Raw genomic sequence first — 20,722 nt, 5'->3', positions numbered from 1 at the left:
CCCATGGTCATTGCCACACTGTCCAGCCTGCTACTGAGCAGGGACGTGATCAATTCGACATTAGTGAGGCCTCATCTGGAGTACTGTGTCCAGTTTTGGGCCCCACACTACAAGAAGGATGTGGAAAAATTGGAAATAGTCCAGTGGAGGGCAACAAAAATGATTAGGGGTCTGGAGCACACGACTTATGAGGAGAGGCTGAGGGAACTGGGATTATTTAGTCTGCAGAAGAGAAGAATGAGGGGGGATTTGATAGCTGCTTTCAACTACCTGAAAGGGGGGTTCCAAAGAGTATGGATCTAGGCTGTTCTCAGTGGTACCAGATGACAGAACAAGGAATAATGGTCTCAAGTTGCAGTGGGAGAGGTTTAGGTTAGATATTAGGAAAAACTTAGGAGAGTGGTAAAGCACTGGAATAGGTTACCTAGGGAGGTGGTGGAATCTCCTTCCTTAGAGGCTTTTAAGGTCAGGCTTGACAAAGCCCTGGCTGGTATGATTTAGTTGGGGTAGGTGCTGCTTTGAGCAGGGGGTTGGACTAGATGACCTCCTGAGGTCCCTTCCAACCCTGATATTCTTTGATTCTATGAACAGGAACCTGAGGTGGTTGAAGGGAGAATGATGATTAGGTTTTTTTCCCATACAATAGGGACAAGTTGGGGGCATTGAGAGAAAGGGTTTCCTATGGATTTTGCTTAGAAACTGAACTTTCACAGACAATTATTTTATTTTAAGTGGATGGGGAGAAATGTATTTCAATTCAGAACAATTTACATTGATCCTCATTTCCTCCTTCTGACATTTCTACAATAAATTATCATTTCCATCTCTTCTCCATCCCATCGCACACTCACTGAAAAAGTGGTAATGCCTCTTACAGGGCTCCAGCCTCAAAGATCTCTTGTTGACATTCAGAAATTCCCAGTAAATTAGGAAGTTGATCCTAAATTTTCAGAAATATTCCAGTATGGTTCTGGCTTTTCAGGACTGGCTGTTTAAATAATGTTCAAATCCAGGTTAACCAGGAACTGTCTTTAAGAACTGTGTTCAAACATTTTTATTGTACAAGCACAGATAGGATTGAAGGGCACTGGTTGGCATCTGAAGATTCCTAGGTAGCATTATCTATGAGAGTCAGAATATTTCAAGGCCCTTTCTTCCCTGTGTAAAATAATCCTAAAGTTGTCACACGTTTAGTGGGGAACATCTGGCTGCATGAATAAAAGCACACAGCCGTCTTGTACAATTTATGAATCCATTTCCCTGCTTATACCTGGGGCCAATTTTTTTTGTTTTGTTTTTATTTCCCCCCCCCCCCACAAACCCCTCACCACAGCCCTCACTCATATAACTTTGTCATTTTTAAGTATTTTAAGATGGTTTTCACTTTCTGCCTGTCCCAATAAATCCACCCTAAATTCCTCATGCTTGTAACTGCAGTATCTCCTCAACTAGCAGATTTATAGTGCACTGAATGGTTAAATTCCAAATAGAGCTGCTTTTAGAACAATATCAAAAGAGGAATATTTGAAATTAGAGAGAAGTCCCAAATTATTTTTTTTTATTTTTTTACTAGAGTTTTATTTAATGTTTTTACATTTCAGCAAAGTTAAACAAAGTCAAAGTTAAAGAGTTCAGTGCTGTTGTTACTGAATTGCAAAACAATAATATTGATGGAATTTGTGGTTAAAAACGATATGTTAAATAATATGTAACAATAATATGTCAGGTAAGTGTATGTTTTTCCTCTGCAGATCGCAAAGTGGTTTATAAAGGTGGGTAAATATGAACATGGAAAATGGAGGCACAGAGGTGTAAAGTAACTTGTCAAGAATCCTATAGTTTGTCAATGCAAGAGTGAAATTTGTGCTGTTTCTCTCAGAGCTTGTATAAGGACAGGTCTGCACTTAAAATGCTGCACCGGTGCAGCTGCACCGCAGTAGCACTTCAATGAAGACGCTACCTAGGCCAACGGGAGAGCATCTACTGTGCACGTAGCTAATCCACCTCTGTGAAATGCAGTAGCTGTGTTGACGGTCCCACCGACATAGCACTGTCTACACCAGGGGATAGGTTGGTAGCACTGCTTCGCTCAGAGGTGTGGATTTTTCACACCCCTGAACAAGGTAATTATACCGATGTAAATTTGTAATGTAAACTTGGCCTAAGAGAAGCTGTACAGCTTCTAAAACAGGGATCGGCAACATTTGGCATGTGGCCCGCCAGGGTAAGCCCCCTGGTGGGCAGGGCCAGTTTGTTTACTGGCCACATCCACAGGTTTGGCCGATCGCAGCTGCCACTGGCCGCGGTTCGCCGTTCCAGGCCAGTCGGGGCTGCGGGAAGCAGCGCAGGCTGAGGGATGTGCTGGCCACCGCTTTCCCCAGCCCCCATTGACCTGGAGCAGCAAACCGCAGCCAGTGGGAGCTGTGATCAGCCGAACCTGTGGACACGGCCAAACCTGTGGGCTTACCCTGGTGGGCCGCGTGCCAAACGTTGCCGATCCCTGTTCTAAAACATTATAGTTAAAACAGTACAACCCTCGTACTGTTGACACATTTATGTTGACATAGAGTGCTTTATACTGTTATAGCTTTCCCCATACTTGAAGGGGAATAAGCTACATGGTATATGACAACTTTTATATTGATATAATTGCATCCCCACTAGGGATTGTAGTGGCATAACCATTCCGGTAAAAAAAAATCACACTCCTAACTGAAATAGTTTAGACCAGACGTTGCATTAAACTGGCTTTAAGGGCTTACAGTCTTTGCATCCTACTGAACCTGAGCTGCTCCCTGAGAGCCTGTCCAAGCTGCATCAGCCTCCCCGGACTGCACAGAATCTCCTTCACAGCACTATTGCTCTGGCCCTGCCCCTCACATGCCTGCACCTCCAGCCTGATGCCAGAATAGCCAGGGCTTGCGAGGGGTCCTTGGAGAACAGATTTATAGCTGTCTTCCATAATTGCTTGGCTGGCTCAGGGTTTTTTTAGAGCATCTTTTCACTTATCCAGTTCTTTCAACTGGCATAAAGGGGCCATAATAGGAGTGATGCTCTCACCCCGTGTTTGTTGATAGACAATCCTATACTTATTTCATATTATTCAGGTGAATACATGTAGTCAAATCTCATGCTTCAGGACATAAACTGACCCAGTTGCAGGAATCTGGATGAGCTTCTATTTCCCGAGACGATTACTCCCATCCACTAGCAGCATTACAAAATAGACTATGTATGTTATGGGAGGTGGGGGTCATCCTGTCCCTCTTATGTATCTAGTGTTGGACAGTGCTGGAGGCAGTTTGCCAGATTAGATGGGCTATGTTCTGAGCTGTAATTCCATTTCCCTAAACAGTGATTCCTATTATAAGATCTGGATGGGAGAGAAGGGGTGGAGTGATATTGTCTTTGGAAAAAGCTGCTGACTTTCTGAACCTTTCCAGTGCCTATGTGTGTGCGTATGTTTTAATGTTTGTATAGTGTATATTATACACTGCCAATGTATATTAGATGGGCTACAAATTCATTCCTAACTTTCACCTTATCATTTCATTGCAATTCAGTTCAGGACTAGCTCATTCCAAAGCTCCATAATTTTTTCTTTATGTCTACATTTTCCAAGTCTCTATGCATGCAGTAGTCCTTTAATTCACAGAGAAATTCCTGTTATTTGAATAAGCATCTAGGAAAGGGTATCTTGCCTAGTACTTCACAGACACATTCCTTTACTTGGATACATGTTATATTGTAGGAATGAGAGAAGGTAAGAATTGAACAAAGACTATAATTGGAAACAAACTGAATCCAAAACTATTGTGAAATCTGGAAAAGTTTGGTCAACTTGAAAAAAATAGATCTCTAGATGTATGTATACATATAATATTATTGATATTTATTTGAAAGAAGAAAAGAAGCATCTCAAAAGAAGGAGAAATACTGAAATACCGCCAGAAAGGGTTAGGGTTAGGGTTGATGGTATTTCTTTCATTATTACAATGAGGCAATATGAGAATCTCATGGGAAAACCTCTTCCTATGAGCCTTCCTCCCCAAATTCCATTCCAGATAAATTTCATTAACCTTCAGGTTAACTCAGTGGTTCTCAACTGTGGTCCACAGCTTGTTCCTGGAAAGCCCCTGGTGCGCCGGGCCAGTTTGTTTATTGCTGCATCCGCAGGTTCCGCCGATCATGGCTCCCAGTGGCTGCGGTTCACTGCTCCAGGTCAATGGGGGCTGCAGGAAGTGGAGAGGGCCGAGGGATGTGCTGGCTGCCGCTTTCTGCAGCCCCCATTGGCCTGGAGCGGCGAACCGTGGCCACTGGGAGCCGCGATTGGCCAATCCTGTGGACACGGCAGGTAAACACACTGGCCCGGTGCTCCAGGGGCTTTCCCTGAACAAGCGGTGGACCACAGTTGAGAACCACTGGGTTAACTGAACCACCCTGCTATATAGTTAGCATTGAAATGAGCCCAAACCAAAACCCTATATCTGAAACCAACATTGGGAAAATTCAAATCTGCATCTAAACTTCACACCTAGCACCACACTCTATAGCTGGCTAAAATGGAATGAGGATAGGAACAACAGAGAATAGAGCTGACTGAAAAACATTACATATTTTTGTGAAAATATCAATTATTCCACCCTTTATTTTATATTTTTCACCTTTTGTACAAAATTCAAAACTTCTATGAACAATTGCGCCAATATTTGAAAAAAATAACAAACAGCTCCACATTTTTGATTAGTTGGTCAAAAAAATGTGACCCTGGCCAACTTGGAGGTATACTGCTGTCAAGGTGGCTTAGTCCTTATTTTACTCAGAAAAGGATTCAAATAAGGATCCCTGTTGCACATAGATCTGAAGGAAAAATCTGTCCATGGTTTTCTTGGTCAGTTTCGATGGGACTAAACTATGGTGAACTGAATTCTAAAACCATGATTCAGACCTGTCTGCTAAGAGTAACTGTAAGGAACTTCTGGAGGAAGCTATTCTCAGTGCAAACAAACAAGATTATTGATCCCGCAAAAACCTAAGAACAATTTACAGATACACAGATGTAGGAAACTCCTGTAACACTGGCAACACTGAAAAACCATCTTTGTACTTTTCTAGCAAGAATAGTGTTGAAATATGACTCTGGCTAATCCAGTTAAAATGTAATGCAGACAGAGTTTTAGATAAAAAGGGCCAGATAGTTAGCTGGGGTAAATTGAAGTAAGTTGACTTCAGTGAAGTCAATGGAGCTACACCAATTTACACCACCTAAAGATCTGGCCCACCATTGTAATATGTAATCTCTGTCTTCTAGAAGGGCTACACTATGAAGGAAGGACAATACCACAATCTTTTCACATGCAGCTCTATTACACAAAACCCAATAAACAGGTTTTCAAAATAAACAGGGTAGGAAAAAGAACCGGCACTGATGAGAGTTGACATGATTTTAAATGTGATAGTTGCCTGCACTGACCTTCCACATAAATCACCAGGATAAGCACTGTAAGGAACTGATTGCAGCTCAGAACATTACCCAAAGGAAATGGTACAAATGTTCCGTAAGTAGTTATTGGACAAGCTGAAATAACATGTTACTCAAACCATATGAAAGCACTCCCACTGTAATGTTAGAGAAGTATTTTTTTTTAGGCAAACAGGTATTCAAATTTCCTCATGTATTTTTCTCCCAGTTTGTAAAAATGTACCATGACACCCTTTAATCAGTTATTGTAAGGCACTGCAGACATGCTATGGAGTAGATCCTCACCTGGTGTAAATGGTGCCATTGATGGCACTCTGACCATTTACATGAGGTGAGGATTTGCCCTATAGATTTTGCATTGTTCAAAGCTGGATTCTGGTTGTGTATTTTGGTAAATTTTCAGGTTGGCTGATGATTTGCCTGAACAATAACTAAATAACAATACTCTGCATTTCTGTTTCCCCTCACCCAAGGATCCCAATTTGCTGTCAGCTTCCCTACAAGGTGGGTACAGGATGTTCTCTCAGATCTGTCTGCCACAGGGTAATCTGATGTACAAAGAAGTTAAAGTGGTTTGCATAGTGTCAACAGAGAACCAGTAGCAGAATCAGGGAACAGAACCCAGAAGTCATGACTCAGGCCACCGGACAATACTCAATTCTCATAAAGTGTCAAGTACTTGATATTGCTCTCACAGCCCAAATCCAGGCACCCTGTTTTTATGAAACTGAGGTCTGAGTGCCAAGGAGACATTCAATACACAAACACAATATAATATAATAATATAATATAATATAATATAATCCTCCAGTTCTCATGTAACAGTGAATCCATCCAATAAACATGGATGGGCTCCTCCTAAAATCATGCACTAGTGAAAAGTGGGGGGGAATCAATATGATTATCATGTACATCCTCCCTTTATGTGATATTATTTCATTCTTGTTTATCTTTGTATGTGTTTACCATGGACTAAGCTATCAAGTAAATATAAACATTGGAAGCAGAGAGCTGGTAAGGAAGCAGTAAAAGAGAAGACAGCATAGAGTACCAGAAGGAAACAGACTAACAATATATTTCCTCTGAATTTTATTTCATTATTTACTCAATTCCCCCTTCTTATTTCACATCTTCCTTGATATCTGTTTAACTAGACCTGCAGCCACCATCGAAGCTGTGATCCCACCGTGAAGTTCCAGTTTATGAACCAACCTCCTGCCATTGCATCCTCCGCAGCAGCAACATGAGCCAACTCCCTTTGCTGTTTCACAGTCTGAATACTTTCCTCTTCCCAAAGGGCAATCCTGCTACTGGCAGATCAGGCCAGGGTAGCCTAATGGGTTGCAAATTGTGTTTGAGATATAATATATTACAGACTGTGTTCCAAATTATTTTTCAATTCAAATGTAATAATACAGTAACAGAGGTAAATAATTAGAGGAACAGAGGGAGAGAGAAATATTGAGGTTCAGGCAAGGGAGGGAGGAAATGGACACATTTTCAGATGGGATGTATAAAAAGATTCATGGATTTATCGAGTTAAGGCCAGAAAGAATAATTAGATCATCTAGCCTGACCTTCTGTATATAACAGGCCATTACATTTCACCCAGTTACTCTTTTATTGAGCCCCATAATTTGTGTGTGTGTTTGGAAAATGTTTTCCAGAAAGGCATCTAGTCTTGATATGAAGAATCAAGAGATGGAGAATCTATCACTTCCTTTGGTAGTTTATAGCATTGGTCAATCATTCTCCCTGTTACAAAAAATTGTGTTTAACATATAATATGGGATTTGTCTGGCTTCAGATTCCAGCCATTGGTTTCTTTATGTCTTTCTCCCCTACATCAGGTGCTCTTTAGTACCTGGTATTTTCTCCCCATGAAGGTACTCACACTGCAATCAATTCACCTCTCAAACTTCTTTTTGATAAGTTAACAAATTGAGCTCTTTAAGTTTCTCATTGTCAGGCATTTTCTCCCAGCCTCAAATAATTTTTGTGGTTCATGACTGCACATGCTTCAATTTTTCAGCATCCTTTTTAAAATGTGGATACTAGCACTCTATGGCGTATTGCAGTATTGGTCTCATCAATGTTGTATCTACGTAAGATATCAAGATTGTTACTCTATGTGTCACTCTGAATTCTAGAATATCTGTTGAGTAAGTGAGAAGCGATGGAAACATCTGCAAGCATGGCTGACAGCTCTTTATGTTCAGAAAATCACCAGGTTTAATCATGACTGGGGTTCATGGTCTATTACTGTCCATTTTTTAAGTTCTCAAACATTTTGACTTTACGAATTACACCTATGTGTTATTCAGCTACAGTAAGGTATGTATTTATGCCATACAAGAGTCCCAGACAACTGTGATATCAGAGGTAACTCAGTCAATCTCCACCCTTTCTCTACAGCTAATTTGCATATAACAATTTTATTGGTTATAGTAGGGAGACTACCCAAGTGGTATATTACTTGCCCTAATTGTCATGATCTTTCATTTATTAGTACAGAGATAAAATTACCTCCCTACCCCTACTTACCGCTTTTCTACATCCAAGAGTTGCATTGTCCCTTTTTCCCACAGCATCACACTGGCAGCTCATGTTGAGCTGCCTGTCCACTATGACCCCTAAATCCTTCTCAGATTTACTGCTCTCCAGGATACAGTCCCCCATTCTGTTGGTTTGAATTCCTTGTTCCTAGATGTATAATTTTGCATTTGGCTTTAATAAATACATTTAGTTTGAAATGGGAAATCTTACCAAGCAATCCAGATTGCTCTGTATGAACGCGCTGTAAATTTGTTAGTCTCTAAGGTGCCACAAGTAATCCTTTTCTGTCCTTATTGTAATTTACCGCTCTGTCAGTCTTTGTGTCATCTGCAAATTCTATCAGCGGAGATTTTATATGTATTTGTAAATCATTGATAAAAATATTGACTGCATCTGGCCTCATCCCATCCCTATGGACCCCTTTAGAAACACTTCTTTTCAATGATGATTCCCCATTGACAACTACTTTTAAAGATGTGCCATTTACACAGTTGTTCTTTATCCTTTTAATATGAGCTTTATTGATATTGTATAGTGATATATTTTTAAATCAGAATGTTGTGCAGTACTAAGTCAAATGCCTTAGAAAATTGTTATATTATACGTACATAGTTACTTCTATCAAGCAAACTTGTAATTGCCCCAAAGAATGAAATCAGGTTTGTTTGAGAAGTCATAGTTTCCTTAAAACTATGTTCACTGGTGTTAATTTTATTCCGAGCATTTAAATCTTTATCAGTTGAATTCTGTATTAGTTTTTCCTTCATTTTGCCCTGAATTGCTATCAGGCTCATGGTCCAATAGCTACGATATTGACCCAACATTATCATTCTTCCAGTCTTTTTCTTGGTATTCCAAAGTGTATTAATAATTAACATCATCAGGCCAGAGATCTGCCAACTCTTTCAGGACTCTTGAGTATAGGTTATCAGGGCCTGCTGATTTTAAATTGTTTATCATTAGTAGTTATTGTCTAACATCCTCTTTGGTTACTAATTGATTGGAACATATTGCATCACCCTCACATAATAGGAGTGCACCATTCTGCTTCTTTCCAAATGCAGAAAGAAATATTAACACCTTCATCTTTTCTGCATTGTTAACAATTTTACTATTTCCACCTAGTAATGAGCCTATACTATTGCTAGGATTTCTTTTATGCCTAATTCATTTAAAAATCCTTATTGTTCTTGAGCCTGCCAGCTATGGACTTTTCCCTGATGGCCTTTGTTTTCCTTATCAATTTTCTGCACTTCATAACTTCTAATTTATAAATTGCTAGATATCCCCCCCTGCATTTTCCATGTGTTATATATTGGTTTTATATCTCTAACTGCTGTCTTCACTTCATCACTGAACCAGGATGGACTTTTCGTCAAAATTGTCCTCTTTCTTGATAAAGATGAAGAGCTGGTGCAGCAGAAAAATATAAGAAGGCTGTTATAGGTGAGAAGAGGTGCAGAGGGGAAGATTCTCACATTACATCTTAGAAAAAGTAGACTTTTTTCAAATGTTGACATAGCAAAAATTTCCTCTGAATTTTGAGCATCTGCAACATTTTAAACCATTATTGAGCTGATCAAAATATTTGATTTAAAAAAATAAAAATGTCATATACTAGCATAATTTTAAAGTGATTTTTCATGCTGTTGTTACTGGTGCTACTATGAGGGAGAGAGAATATTTGCACACTAGAAGTAACATCCTGGACCTACTTAAGTCAATGGCAAAACTCCCATTGACTTCAAAGGGGCCAGGATTTCCCCCTTGTTCTGAGGTTAATTTCTGAATAGATACTTCCCTCTTTACCACCAAGAACACTTTCTATTCCTGCAGGACTGGAAAACACTGATTTCCTACCTCTCTGGTAGGGTAAAGTGAAATGGCTCTCCTTGAGGATCAGCATGCCAAGGGTGAAATTCTTCTGTCTGAAGTCACAAGGAAATTCAAGGTTTTCTTCTCAGCACAGTGGGGTCAGTTTTCAGTGCACTGGTAATGTTAATGATTTTTCTCTGCTTGGCTGCTATGTTCTTCAATTTCCCAGCCTGAGTAGACTATAAAAAAAAACGGGATCCAATTTAATGGTCTTGAAAAATGCCAAATAGGATGTGCTGAAAACAAAAATCCTATTTATCTTCCAAATCATATGCATTTGGTAAGCAACAGGCCAAGCTTTATCCATACAGCCCTGACAATAACACCTCTAATCTGGAGGGAACACCTCCAGGGTGAAAGGGGGCTCATTCCCAATAGTCCATATAATATTTTGCCCCTCTGCTGAGACTGCTAGCAAGGGGCCACACTGGCATAATCATTTGTGCACCAGGAAGTGGGTGGGATCCTACTAAATCATTTCATTTAGACAACCAAAAAGACATGACATAATAATAATTTTCAAAAACAACACTGAGTCCTTGTGGCAGCTTAGAGACTAACAAATTTATTTGGGCATAAGCTTTCATGGGCTAAAACCCACTTCATCAGATGCATGGAGTAAAAAATACAGTACGCAGTATATGTATTACACTCCATGCATCTGATGAAGTGGGTTTTAGCCCACAAAAGCTTATGTCCAAATAAATTTGTTAGCCTTTGTTAGCCAAGGTGCCACAAGGACTCCTTGTTGTTTTTGCTGATACAGACTAACATGGCTACCACTCTGAAACCTAATAAATTTCAGTCACTCGCCACTGACCTGAGCAGATATGAACACCCAATGCACAGATATAAGGATGCATATCCCACTGTGATTCCTTTGAGGGGGTCCATTCTCCTTATTATTAGCCAACTCAAACAGGTTTGTTTCTTACTGTGTTTGAAAGGGAGACCTGGAGACAGACTGAAAATTCAGGAAACTCATGCATAAGGCAGGAAAACACCTTATAAAAACCCTAAAGCTTTTTATATTAAATAATGAACTCCAGCCCAATATTCCATAAGTAGCAAAATGAGATGGAAAAGCCCTATTGGCTAGGTGATCTAGTCAACCCTCCAGCTCATGTTCTGAGCGTACGCAGTCTACAAACCGTATAATTAATTGATACAACAGATTGCAAGGGCACAAGTTCCTGAGCTGGGTTAACGTTATCAAGAGACTGCTATTTTTTATAAAGTGACTGTATTTATTTTTTTCTGCTTAAATTGAGTGGCAGTAAGGCCTGACTGCTATAAACACAGTGTCAAATACAATGACTTTCCCATTGCTTCAGGGGGAAAAGTCAAAAGACAGATGGAAAAAGCAAGTGGCAGAATGGTGTTTCTGTCATAATTATGTTTTATGCAGACATGACTCTGTGTCCATAATAATCAACAGTCTGTTTAGACATTTAGCAAACCAACAGTCAAATGTACTTTGCAGGGTGTGAATTTTTTTTTTTTATTTCATGACTTGTAGAAATGGGGTTTGAATTCCTGTTAAATTTAACAGGCGGATAATAAAACATATTTTTCTCCCACACCAAAGCAAAAATGAATGTGTTTCTATCCTTCAGAAAGCACTGGAGACTGCCAAGAAAGCAATATACTGAAGAAGGGAGGCTTGAGCAGGAAGGGAGTGAGATGGAGCTCATAAAGCTCCAGAGAAGGAATGAGCAAACTGATTCATATAAATCTAGTATTAACCACTTCCTACTATCACCACAGAAGTGTCCTACAAAAGTTAAACTAAAAAGCTGAGATTTGAAAAGAGTTTGTTAAATGTTTGATATCTTTATTTTTATTCCTCTTCCTCCCTGGTCACAGCTTAACAGGAATGTGAAGTGACCAAGTACAGGAAGACACCCTAGAGGACATTGCAAGAAACTCCATTAGAATCCTTTACTTGGCGTCCTTAGTTTCTGTTTCCTTCTATTGCTTTCAGTTGACAGCCCATTAGACCCAGGAACCAAAATAGACCAATAAGGTGGTAGCTTTGCTCCAGACAAAAGTTGTATTGCTTTAATTATACCAGAATAGTTCAAGCAGTACAATACCCACAGTGTAGATGCAGTTATACTGCTATAAAGTTGGAAGTAAACATTACTGATATAATTGTGCCCACAGGAGGGGTTGTTCTGGTATGTATAGAGAGATATATATAACCTCCCAACTGAAATAGTTATACTGGATCAAAAAACTTTTTTGTAAACCAGGCCTTATCTCCCAACTGGAAGCAGCTGACAATTTTCAATTGGAATTTCTGGTAGAGAAGGCTGCCCTTTATTTCTTGCCCAAACAAGGTCTAGGGAGTAACAGATTTCTAGTTCAATTTAAAAGAGCATGGGGGGGAGTCAGGGTATTCTATAGCTCAACTCTGTGACTGAGGGAGCATTGTTATCCCTACCAACCTGTCAAGACTACAGGGTAAAATACAGGTTCTATATTACATTTCCCACACAGACACCTCTGTAGTGGGGAAGTCCCTTTAACAGGGAGCTCCAGAAGCAGCTGGAAGATAACATAGTCCTCTTAGCAACAGAGCCATGCTGCTAGGGAGTCAAGGTGGCCATGGTGGGGGCAGAGCCTCTACATGAATGACCTTGGCTTCATGTGGCTCCCCAGGGGATCTATGAGTTTCTGATCTGGACCCTCACTTTCTCCCAAGGGGGACAAACCTCTTGTGGGAGGATACAAAGTAAAGTCCGTGAGGCAACATATGTGGATTTTAATTCACAGCAGCATGGTCAAGCCCTAGGTAAGGATTCCAGGATGTAGCTCCCTAGCTTAGGGCATTTTACCAGGCAGACTTAACAGCTTGGTGAAGTGTATAGACATGCACTACAGAGAAGTCTTGTTGTCCCCACCTGAGGGCTATATTTATAATCAATGGATGAAACACATTTCATACACTGTGTTTCTAGGAGACCTGCCTTACATCTGCACAGCAATTATATTATGAGGAACTTAAGGGAATAGCTCAGAGATTTATATCTTAAAATATGAAGAAAAGATGAAGCTCAATTATTATAAAATAATAAATAAAGCTTTCCCGCAGCCCCCATTGGCCTGGAGCGGCGAACCACAGCCAGTGGGAGCTGTGATCAGCAGAACTTGCGGACACGGCAGGTAAAAAATCCGGCCTGGTGCACCAGGGGACTTCTCTGAACAAGCGGTGGACCACAGTTGAGAACCACTACTTTAGGGGGATATTAAGGCAATCAGAAGCAGTGGGGGGAATGTATGTGTGAGAGCATAGGTGAGTGGGTTTGGGTGTGGCAGGGGCACAGGAAGTGTGAGAGGGTATGGCTTGTGTGCATAGAAGGATATGTTTAGGTGTTGGGGTGGATGTGGGTGTTAGATTTATTGTATGAGACCTGGTATGACTGTAAATTGGGGAATAGGGGTTCTGAGTAGAACTGGTTGGAATATTTTCAACAAATTGAAATTGCCTGAAATATTCTGTTTCATTGAGTCAGCATGTTTTCTGGAGACAAGTTCACTTTGACGAAGTTGAGACAGTTTTTCAGGTCCAGGGTTCTGTAGTCACTTCTGATGAGAGAGAAATCCTAATAAAAAATCTTTAATTTCATCACAATTGTGTAGTTAAAAATCAGAAAGGTTTTAGTTTTATTCCAATGAGGAATGAAAACAAATGTTCAAAACCTCAAAAGTTGTCGCAAAATGGACTTGTCCTCCAAACACCTCTAGTTATTGGTGTCACCGCCTGTGTGTAAGCTTAAGAGAAGTTAGACACAATACCAAATATAGGTCTTTATCCAGGAGAGGACTATGTAAAAGCTGAACAAACTCAAACTGTAAAACTGAGTTAGAATACCATCATTTAGCCTCCGAAGAGGAGAGATACAGGCAACCTTGAGCCTCCAGGTGGAGTAAATCAAACCAAGGTTCCCTTGCATTCCAATCACATCTTTTATTGTGTGAGTATCAGACACCTCTCAGTAACACTTTACAACACGTGGTTGATCATTACCAATTCCTCTTGTATTCATTGCATGGCAATAAACATTAATTGTAATGACCTAACTTGGTTTTACATACTGCGATAGAAAGTCCTGGTCACTAGCGCTCATGTGTCTAGGACTGTGCAGTAGTCTGCAATATTCAGTTCAGGGCTAAGGGGCTTTACAGTGAATCAGTCAGAAAACTGCCCTCTTCTCTGAGACTTCATATTATAAAAGAGCCTTCACTTGGATTAAAACAATATGTATTTAGACCTTTATATTTCAGTTACTAAACTGCTTTTAAAATATTAAAGTTGCAATAAGGTTTGCAATTTCAAAGCACTTTTTTCCTGCTGGTAGGGAAAAAATAATATTAAAACAAATAATAATTCTTGTAAGTTTCTGATCTATGTGTGACCAAAGTAGAGAAATGACTATTTTACATAAACAGTTTGTTGGTTCAGTTTCTTTTATCTGACCAAACATTTCTTAGCGTGTTTAACAAATAGCTACTATGTAACGGTTCTAATGCATCTGTGCAGAATCAATGTTCCTAGGTAACTGATGCAATACTATCAAACAAGCAGCACATTGAAAATAAACTACTTGCCTACTGGCAGTTAGCTGCTAGGAAAAGTCTGCTACATAATAAAACATGGCTGCAGCAGCAGCAAAGCCCACTATTCAACAAGGGGCGGGGGGAGAGAGTTAGGAGAAATAGTCCAGATTTTAAATATTCAAGAGTAATTTCTGATAGTTAGAGAAGGAAAGACAAAGTCAGGACTAGTGAGTTCTATTCCTGACCTGCTACCTACTTCTTGTATAAAAAAATACAAAGTTTAAGTTTGGGAGCCTTTGTTTTCCAGCAACAACATCTCAATATGTTGACCTTAAATCTCAGTTTATTTGATACTTTCTGTACCTGCATCTCAGTACAGATTAAACAATGTTGGAAAGGCACTTTGAAAACTGCAGGTCAGAGGCATTACATGCAAATTATTATTTATTACTTATGCATGGAGATGGTTTCTATCTGGCTTTTCCTGGTAATTAATGGCCCAAATTCATCTGTGTACTCTGACTCCTTTGTGCTAGCTAGTTCAATGACACAAAGTTGACAAACAGCTGAGTTTCAGACTGTTTTGCAGCATAGAAGCAGCACAAAGCCTCTGGGGCATAAACCTGAAACTGTCCCAATCTCTTTATTTTGGGCCATCAGATTTTCCTAGCCAGTCATGAATTACCAGGAAATGCCCCTCCTCTTAGGTCATTATTGTTTAAATATAAGCAGAATGGAAAGCTGGGAGATAAATCAAATAATTAGATAATGAGGAGACTGAGGTCCATTTACACCATAGTGCCTTTACATTGCTGTTAAAATGTAAATAGGCCTTAAAGTGGGGGTAAATACAGCTTACTGATTGCTCAGGGATCTGTAATTAGGATATAGCCTCTGATTCAATTACTTGGTGTAATAAAAATATAACAAATTTAAAATTAGAGGTGGGTCCAAACCAATACTCTTGATCTGAACATCCCAGAGTTTTGGGAGTGGGGGGATAAGATTGTTGGAAATCCAGATCTAGATTTTGCAGCTGAGGCCTATCCCCGTTTAACAGATATATAAGAGGACCTTCATTTTTATGCGACATATAATTACATTGGGGAATTGACAGGCAAATAGCTTAGTAACTTTCATGTGAGCATTCCACACTGACAAGAATAAAAGGTGTTGTATGCAGTATTGTAGCTGTGTCGCTCCCAGGATATTAGAGCGATAAGGTGGGTGGGGTAATATTTTTTATTGGACAACTTCTGTTGATCAGAGAGAAAAGCTTTTGAGCTACACAGAACTCTTGTTCAGGTCTGGGAAAGGTACTCAGTCTGTCACAGCTTTCACCTTGAATGGTCCCTTAGAATATGCTTAAATACTACGTGTTTGATCTTGTATTTAGCCGTTACACTCTGGCTGTGTCTACACTGCAATTAAAAACCTGTGGCAGACCTGTGCCAGCTGATTCAGACTCACAGGCTCAGGCTAAGAGGCTGTTTAATTGTGGTATAGACATTTGGGCTTAGGCTAGAGTCTGGGCTCTAGGATCCTGTGAGGCAGGAAGGTCTCAGAGCTTGGGCTGCAGCCTGAGTCCAAATGTCTACACTGCAATTAAATAGCCCCTTAGCCTGAGCCCCGTGAGCCTGAGTCAGCTGGCATGAGGCAGCCACAGGTGTCTAACTGCAGTGTAGACATACCCTCTGAGTACCTTTCCCAGACATGAAGAAGAGCTCTGTGTAGTTCAAAAGCTTGTCTCACTCACCAACAGAAGTTGGTCCATTAAAAGATGTTACCTCATCCACCTTGTCTCAAGAATAAAAAGAGCGTACATCTGTAGTTACAACACATCACACTCACTTCAGGGCATAAGCTTATCATTAGTGGGTGAAAAGGAACACGTGCTCCCAAGGTTATAGAACTGCACAATAATTTGCATTATGGAGATTTGTATTTGATTTAATGAAATATCTATTTTTGACCACTTTAAGAGACTAGATGGGCTGTTGGCTCGGGTCTGACATGGCAATTTCTATGTTAAATATTAATTCTATTCATAGAAGTTTTGTCACGCATCCAGGCTTTGGCGTGCAACCTTTGCTAATTATTGATTCTAACTGGCCCAGAGCTAAAGGAAACATTTTCAATGCAACTGGCACAATCACTGTTTGTTTCACCAATGTAACAAATGTCGTTCAGAAACCCCTTGCAGGCTTGTGAAGATTTTTTTTTTTTTTTTTTTGGGGGGGTGGGGGGGAGAATGCAAGCAAAGTGGCGGCAGTTCATTAATTCAAACAAAAATAAAATTCTCCTTGTAGACTCAAAGAGACAAGCTGAACACTGACCTCTGCTCACTAGGAACTGAAATCTCAGGCATATTTATTTTTCTCTACGAAAATTAAGTGTACGGGGAAATTAAAGGTCCATTTTGAAATGTAAGTGCTTCCACTTGACTCTGGAGGTCCTCAATCACAATCTGAGATGCATCAGTGTCTCATTGTAAATAACATGAATAAATGCTTACATGGCTATTAAGAAGGGCAATAAATTTATATTAAACCACATACTCTCCTGCTAAAGTTGCCAGAGGTTTGTCGTGACGGACAGGGTAAGTATGAAGAAGGATTGCTTATGGAGTCCAAGGGGCCATGAACTCAGAATTAAGACAAATAAAAAAATATAAACTGAATATCAAGGAAAGTTTTCTGACAATAAGCTTTATTAGGCCTTGGAATTTTCTCTTTCAGGAAATCAGAGAAGCTTCATCATTTTAATAATTTAAAATTAGATTGGGCAAAGCACTAACAATTTGCTCTCAGGAATAAACCTGAACCAACAGTGAAGAATTGTCTAAAATACCCAATAAGTTTTTCCTCCACTTTAATTTCTATGACTTCTGGGATTGCCAATCCCTATTTCTGGCAGCTTCCTATAAACTGAACCTACAAGACAAAAATAACCTAGGGATAGGTCACGGATTTGTCTAATATAAAAACCAACCAGAAGCATCACATGAGAGGTGAACCACACCCTGGATTGAACATTTTAAATTCAATTATGCCAGTATATTTATGCCTGTATCTGTAATTTTCACTCCATGCATCTGAAGAAGTGGGGTTTTTTACCCACGAAAGCTTATGCCCAAATAAATCTGTTAGTCTATAAGGTTCCACCGGACTCCTCAAATTAAATATCTTCTTTAATTAATTAAAAAACTAGTGCAAACAACCATGCTGTAGCTCAGGGATTGGCAAGCTTTGACATGTGGCCTGCCAGGATAAACTCCCTGGCGGTCCAGACCAGTTTGTTTACCTGCCACATCCACAGGTTGGGTCAATTGCGGCTCCCAGTGGCCGCAGTTCAATGTTCCAGGCCAATGGGGGCTGCGGGAAGCGGCGCAGGCCAAGGGATGTGCTGGCCTCCACTTCTCACAGCCCCAGTTGTCCTGGAACTGCGAACCGTGGCCACTGGGAGCTGTGAGCAGCCGAACCTGCAGACCCTCAGGTAAACAAAGAGTCTTGGGGTCTGCCAGGGGCTTATCCTGAACAAGCCGTGAACGAAGTGTGGGAACCCCTGATCTATGATTAGTGAGCCACAAACAAGAACCAGTCACCTACAATCAGGTGGCTTAGGCATCTAAGGTGTTTCTCGTAGGAATGAGTTAGGCACCTACCTCACTCCACATAAAATGGCCAGAAGAGGAGGAGAAAGAGATGATGCCTACCTGATAACTTTTAGCCCAGTGGTTAGAACATTCACCTGGGATGTAGGAGACCCAGTTTCAATTGTCCCCTCGCTGCCAGAGGGGCAAAAAAACAGATTCAAACAGGAGGTTTCCCATGTCTCTGGAAAGTGTTTGAACTATTGAACTATGGGTTATTCTGATCTGGAGCTCCCTTGATCTCTCCTGTTGAAGCTGTTGCACTGTGAATAAATAATGAAAGAGTGATTGGAGCAGGGTGACTGGACCTGGGGTCTTCATGTGCTAGATGGGATCTCTAACCACTAAACTACAGAGTCATTCTCACATACTTGCTTTGTGTCTCTGGCCCAATGACTCTTTGACATTATTTTCCACAGACTGCGATTGTTTTCACTGATTTTAACAAGAATGGCCAAAATAGGGTCAGACCAAAGGTCTATCTAGCCCAGTATCCTGTGTTCTGACACTGGCCAATGCCAGGTGCCCCAGAGGGAAAAAACAGAACATCACCTGTCGCCCATTCCCAGGTTCTGGCAAACCAAGTGTAAATTTGAATGTAGACACATGCACAAATCGGTTGATGCAAGGCAACTTATGTCAACCTAACTTTATAGTGTAGACCAGGCTTCAGTGGCTTATGAGAGGATGGTGTTTCACATCTATTAACAAATAAGGGGATTTAGAATTTTGAAAGTGTATTAGTTAGTATTAAGAAGACACATGCAAAACATTTGTTAGGAAATCAGTAGCAATATGAGCTCCAGAGAGGAGAGCATACTATGCCATCCTAAAGGATGGGGCATCAGGAGTGCACCAAAGTCAAGAATAAAAACTGAGTAAATCCTGATTTAGTACTTTAAGGAGTGCCCCCAAAATTTGCTTTATAAGGGTTAAAGAATGAATGTGTATCACTAGTGAGATTTTTCTTCCAGGATCCAAATAAGGAGAAAAGTTGACCCCACATTATTTAATGTTAAAAATATAGCTTGGTATATTGATAGATATATGTGTGTAAATTCCTTGGTGCCTCTCTACTTCCTGGTTTCAGACAGAAGTGGAAATACTGAAAAAGAATATACTTCTGATCTGACTCAAAATTAGGACATGCTGGAAATATCACAAGAACCTCTTTTTATCTGAACGATTTCTACACCAGAGAGGTTTGACTAATGGTCTGAAATCCTGGAAACATCTGTGAATTTTTTGAGGTTCACCCATCATGAATTCTGTACTCATACATCATGTACCAAAAATCATAGAGTTAGCCTGAGGTATTCATTGCAACAAGAGATAACTCAGTCAAAGAAAATAGCCGGATTCAGAATTTTTTTTTTTAAAAAAGGACATTTATAGGAACAGTGAAAAAATTGCTGAGGATTTTTAAAAAGTTTAGACGGGACATACACCCTCATGCTTCAGGGCATAAGGCAGTATCTAAATAACAGGGGTAAGAAGCTTCCTGTATGGACAGAGTATTCCATAACTGCCCATTGCAAAGTTCTTGCACCTCACTCTGAAATATATGGTCTAACCACCATCAGGGACAAGAATCTGTGAGCCAGACCCTTAGCTGGTGTAAATTGACATAACTCCATTGACATCAATGGGGCTACACCAATTTACACCAGCTGATGACCTGACCCTAAATTCCTGTTTTCAGGCACTGAGTTTTTGCTCATCATATCTGAAAGGGAAGATCTGGATTAAATCTCAACTTCAATTGGTTTCTCAAGTGCATTGAAATAAAAGGCACATCTCCCCATGGAGGAGTATTTGTTCACACAGTGGATTAAATATTCAGTACACTGAACTGGAATTTTGCTTCATTCTTGCACTCATCTTAGTAGGGCTTCATGGCTAATTCCTTGTGCATGGTGCTGCTGAATACAGTGTAAGTCTTATCTCCCTGTTAAATTACAACTGAGATAGCTATAGAGACTGGTCCTTGGGCGACAGTACAGGCACAAGAGGAGTATTGAAGTGTGTGTTGACAGTTGACACACAAGGACCCATAGTTCTGAGGTAGTCATCTGTGTCCATCTCCCTTTTCTTTCTGATGTGATTTTTCACACAACTACTCATCACTCCTACCTCCCACAAAACCAGCAAGTATAAGTTTCCTTACAGTCAGAATTGCAGTGTTTTTATAGTGCTGCTCATGAGCTTGGAACAATGCCAGAAAAATGCCACTGGGTGCCTTAAGCCTCTTAAGTGAAAAATTAATTTTCCATAATATGCCTTATCATTATCTGCGCTGGATCTTAAAACTACTCTGTTGTGCTCCTAGGGAAAAAGTTTACCGAACTCCAAGCAACATATTGTCAAAGGTTCAAGCAACTGAGTAGATACTAAGCAGTCATTAGATCGATGCCACAATATATAATAGTTTTGCATTGTTAAGTGCATACTGTACATGTTGCCTGCTTGTAATATTAACACTAGGAATGCATTGTTTACATACTGTTCAAAGCCCCGAACCAGTAAAGTACTCAGGCTGGGATTAAGAGGCCTAAGTATTTAGATGTTTAACTCCCATTGAATTTCAATAGGTT

This window comes from Chelonia mydas, chromosome 6 (genome assembly GCF_015237465.2).
Source record: "Chelonia mydas isolate rCheMyd1 chromosome 6, rCheMyd1.pri.v2, whole genome shotgun sequence".
In the NCBI taxonomy this organism is placed as follows: Eukaryota; Metazoa; Chordata; order Testudines; family Cheloniidae; genus Chelonia; species Chelonia mydas.
This window is presented reverse-complemented; position numbering follows the sequence as displayed.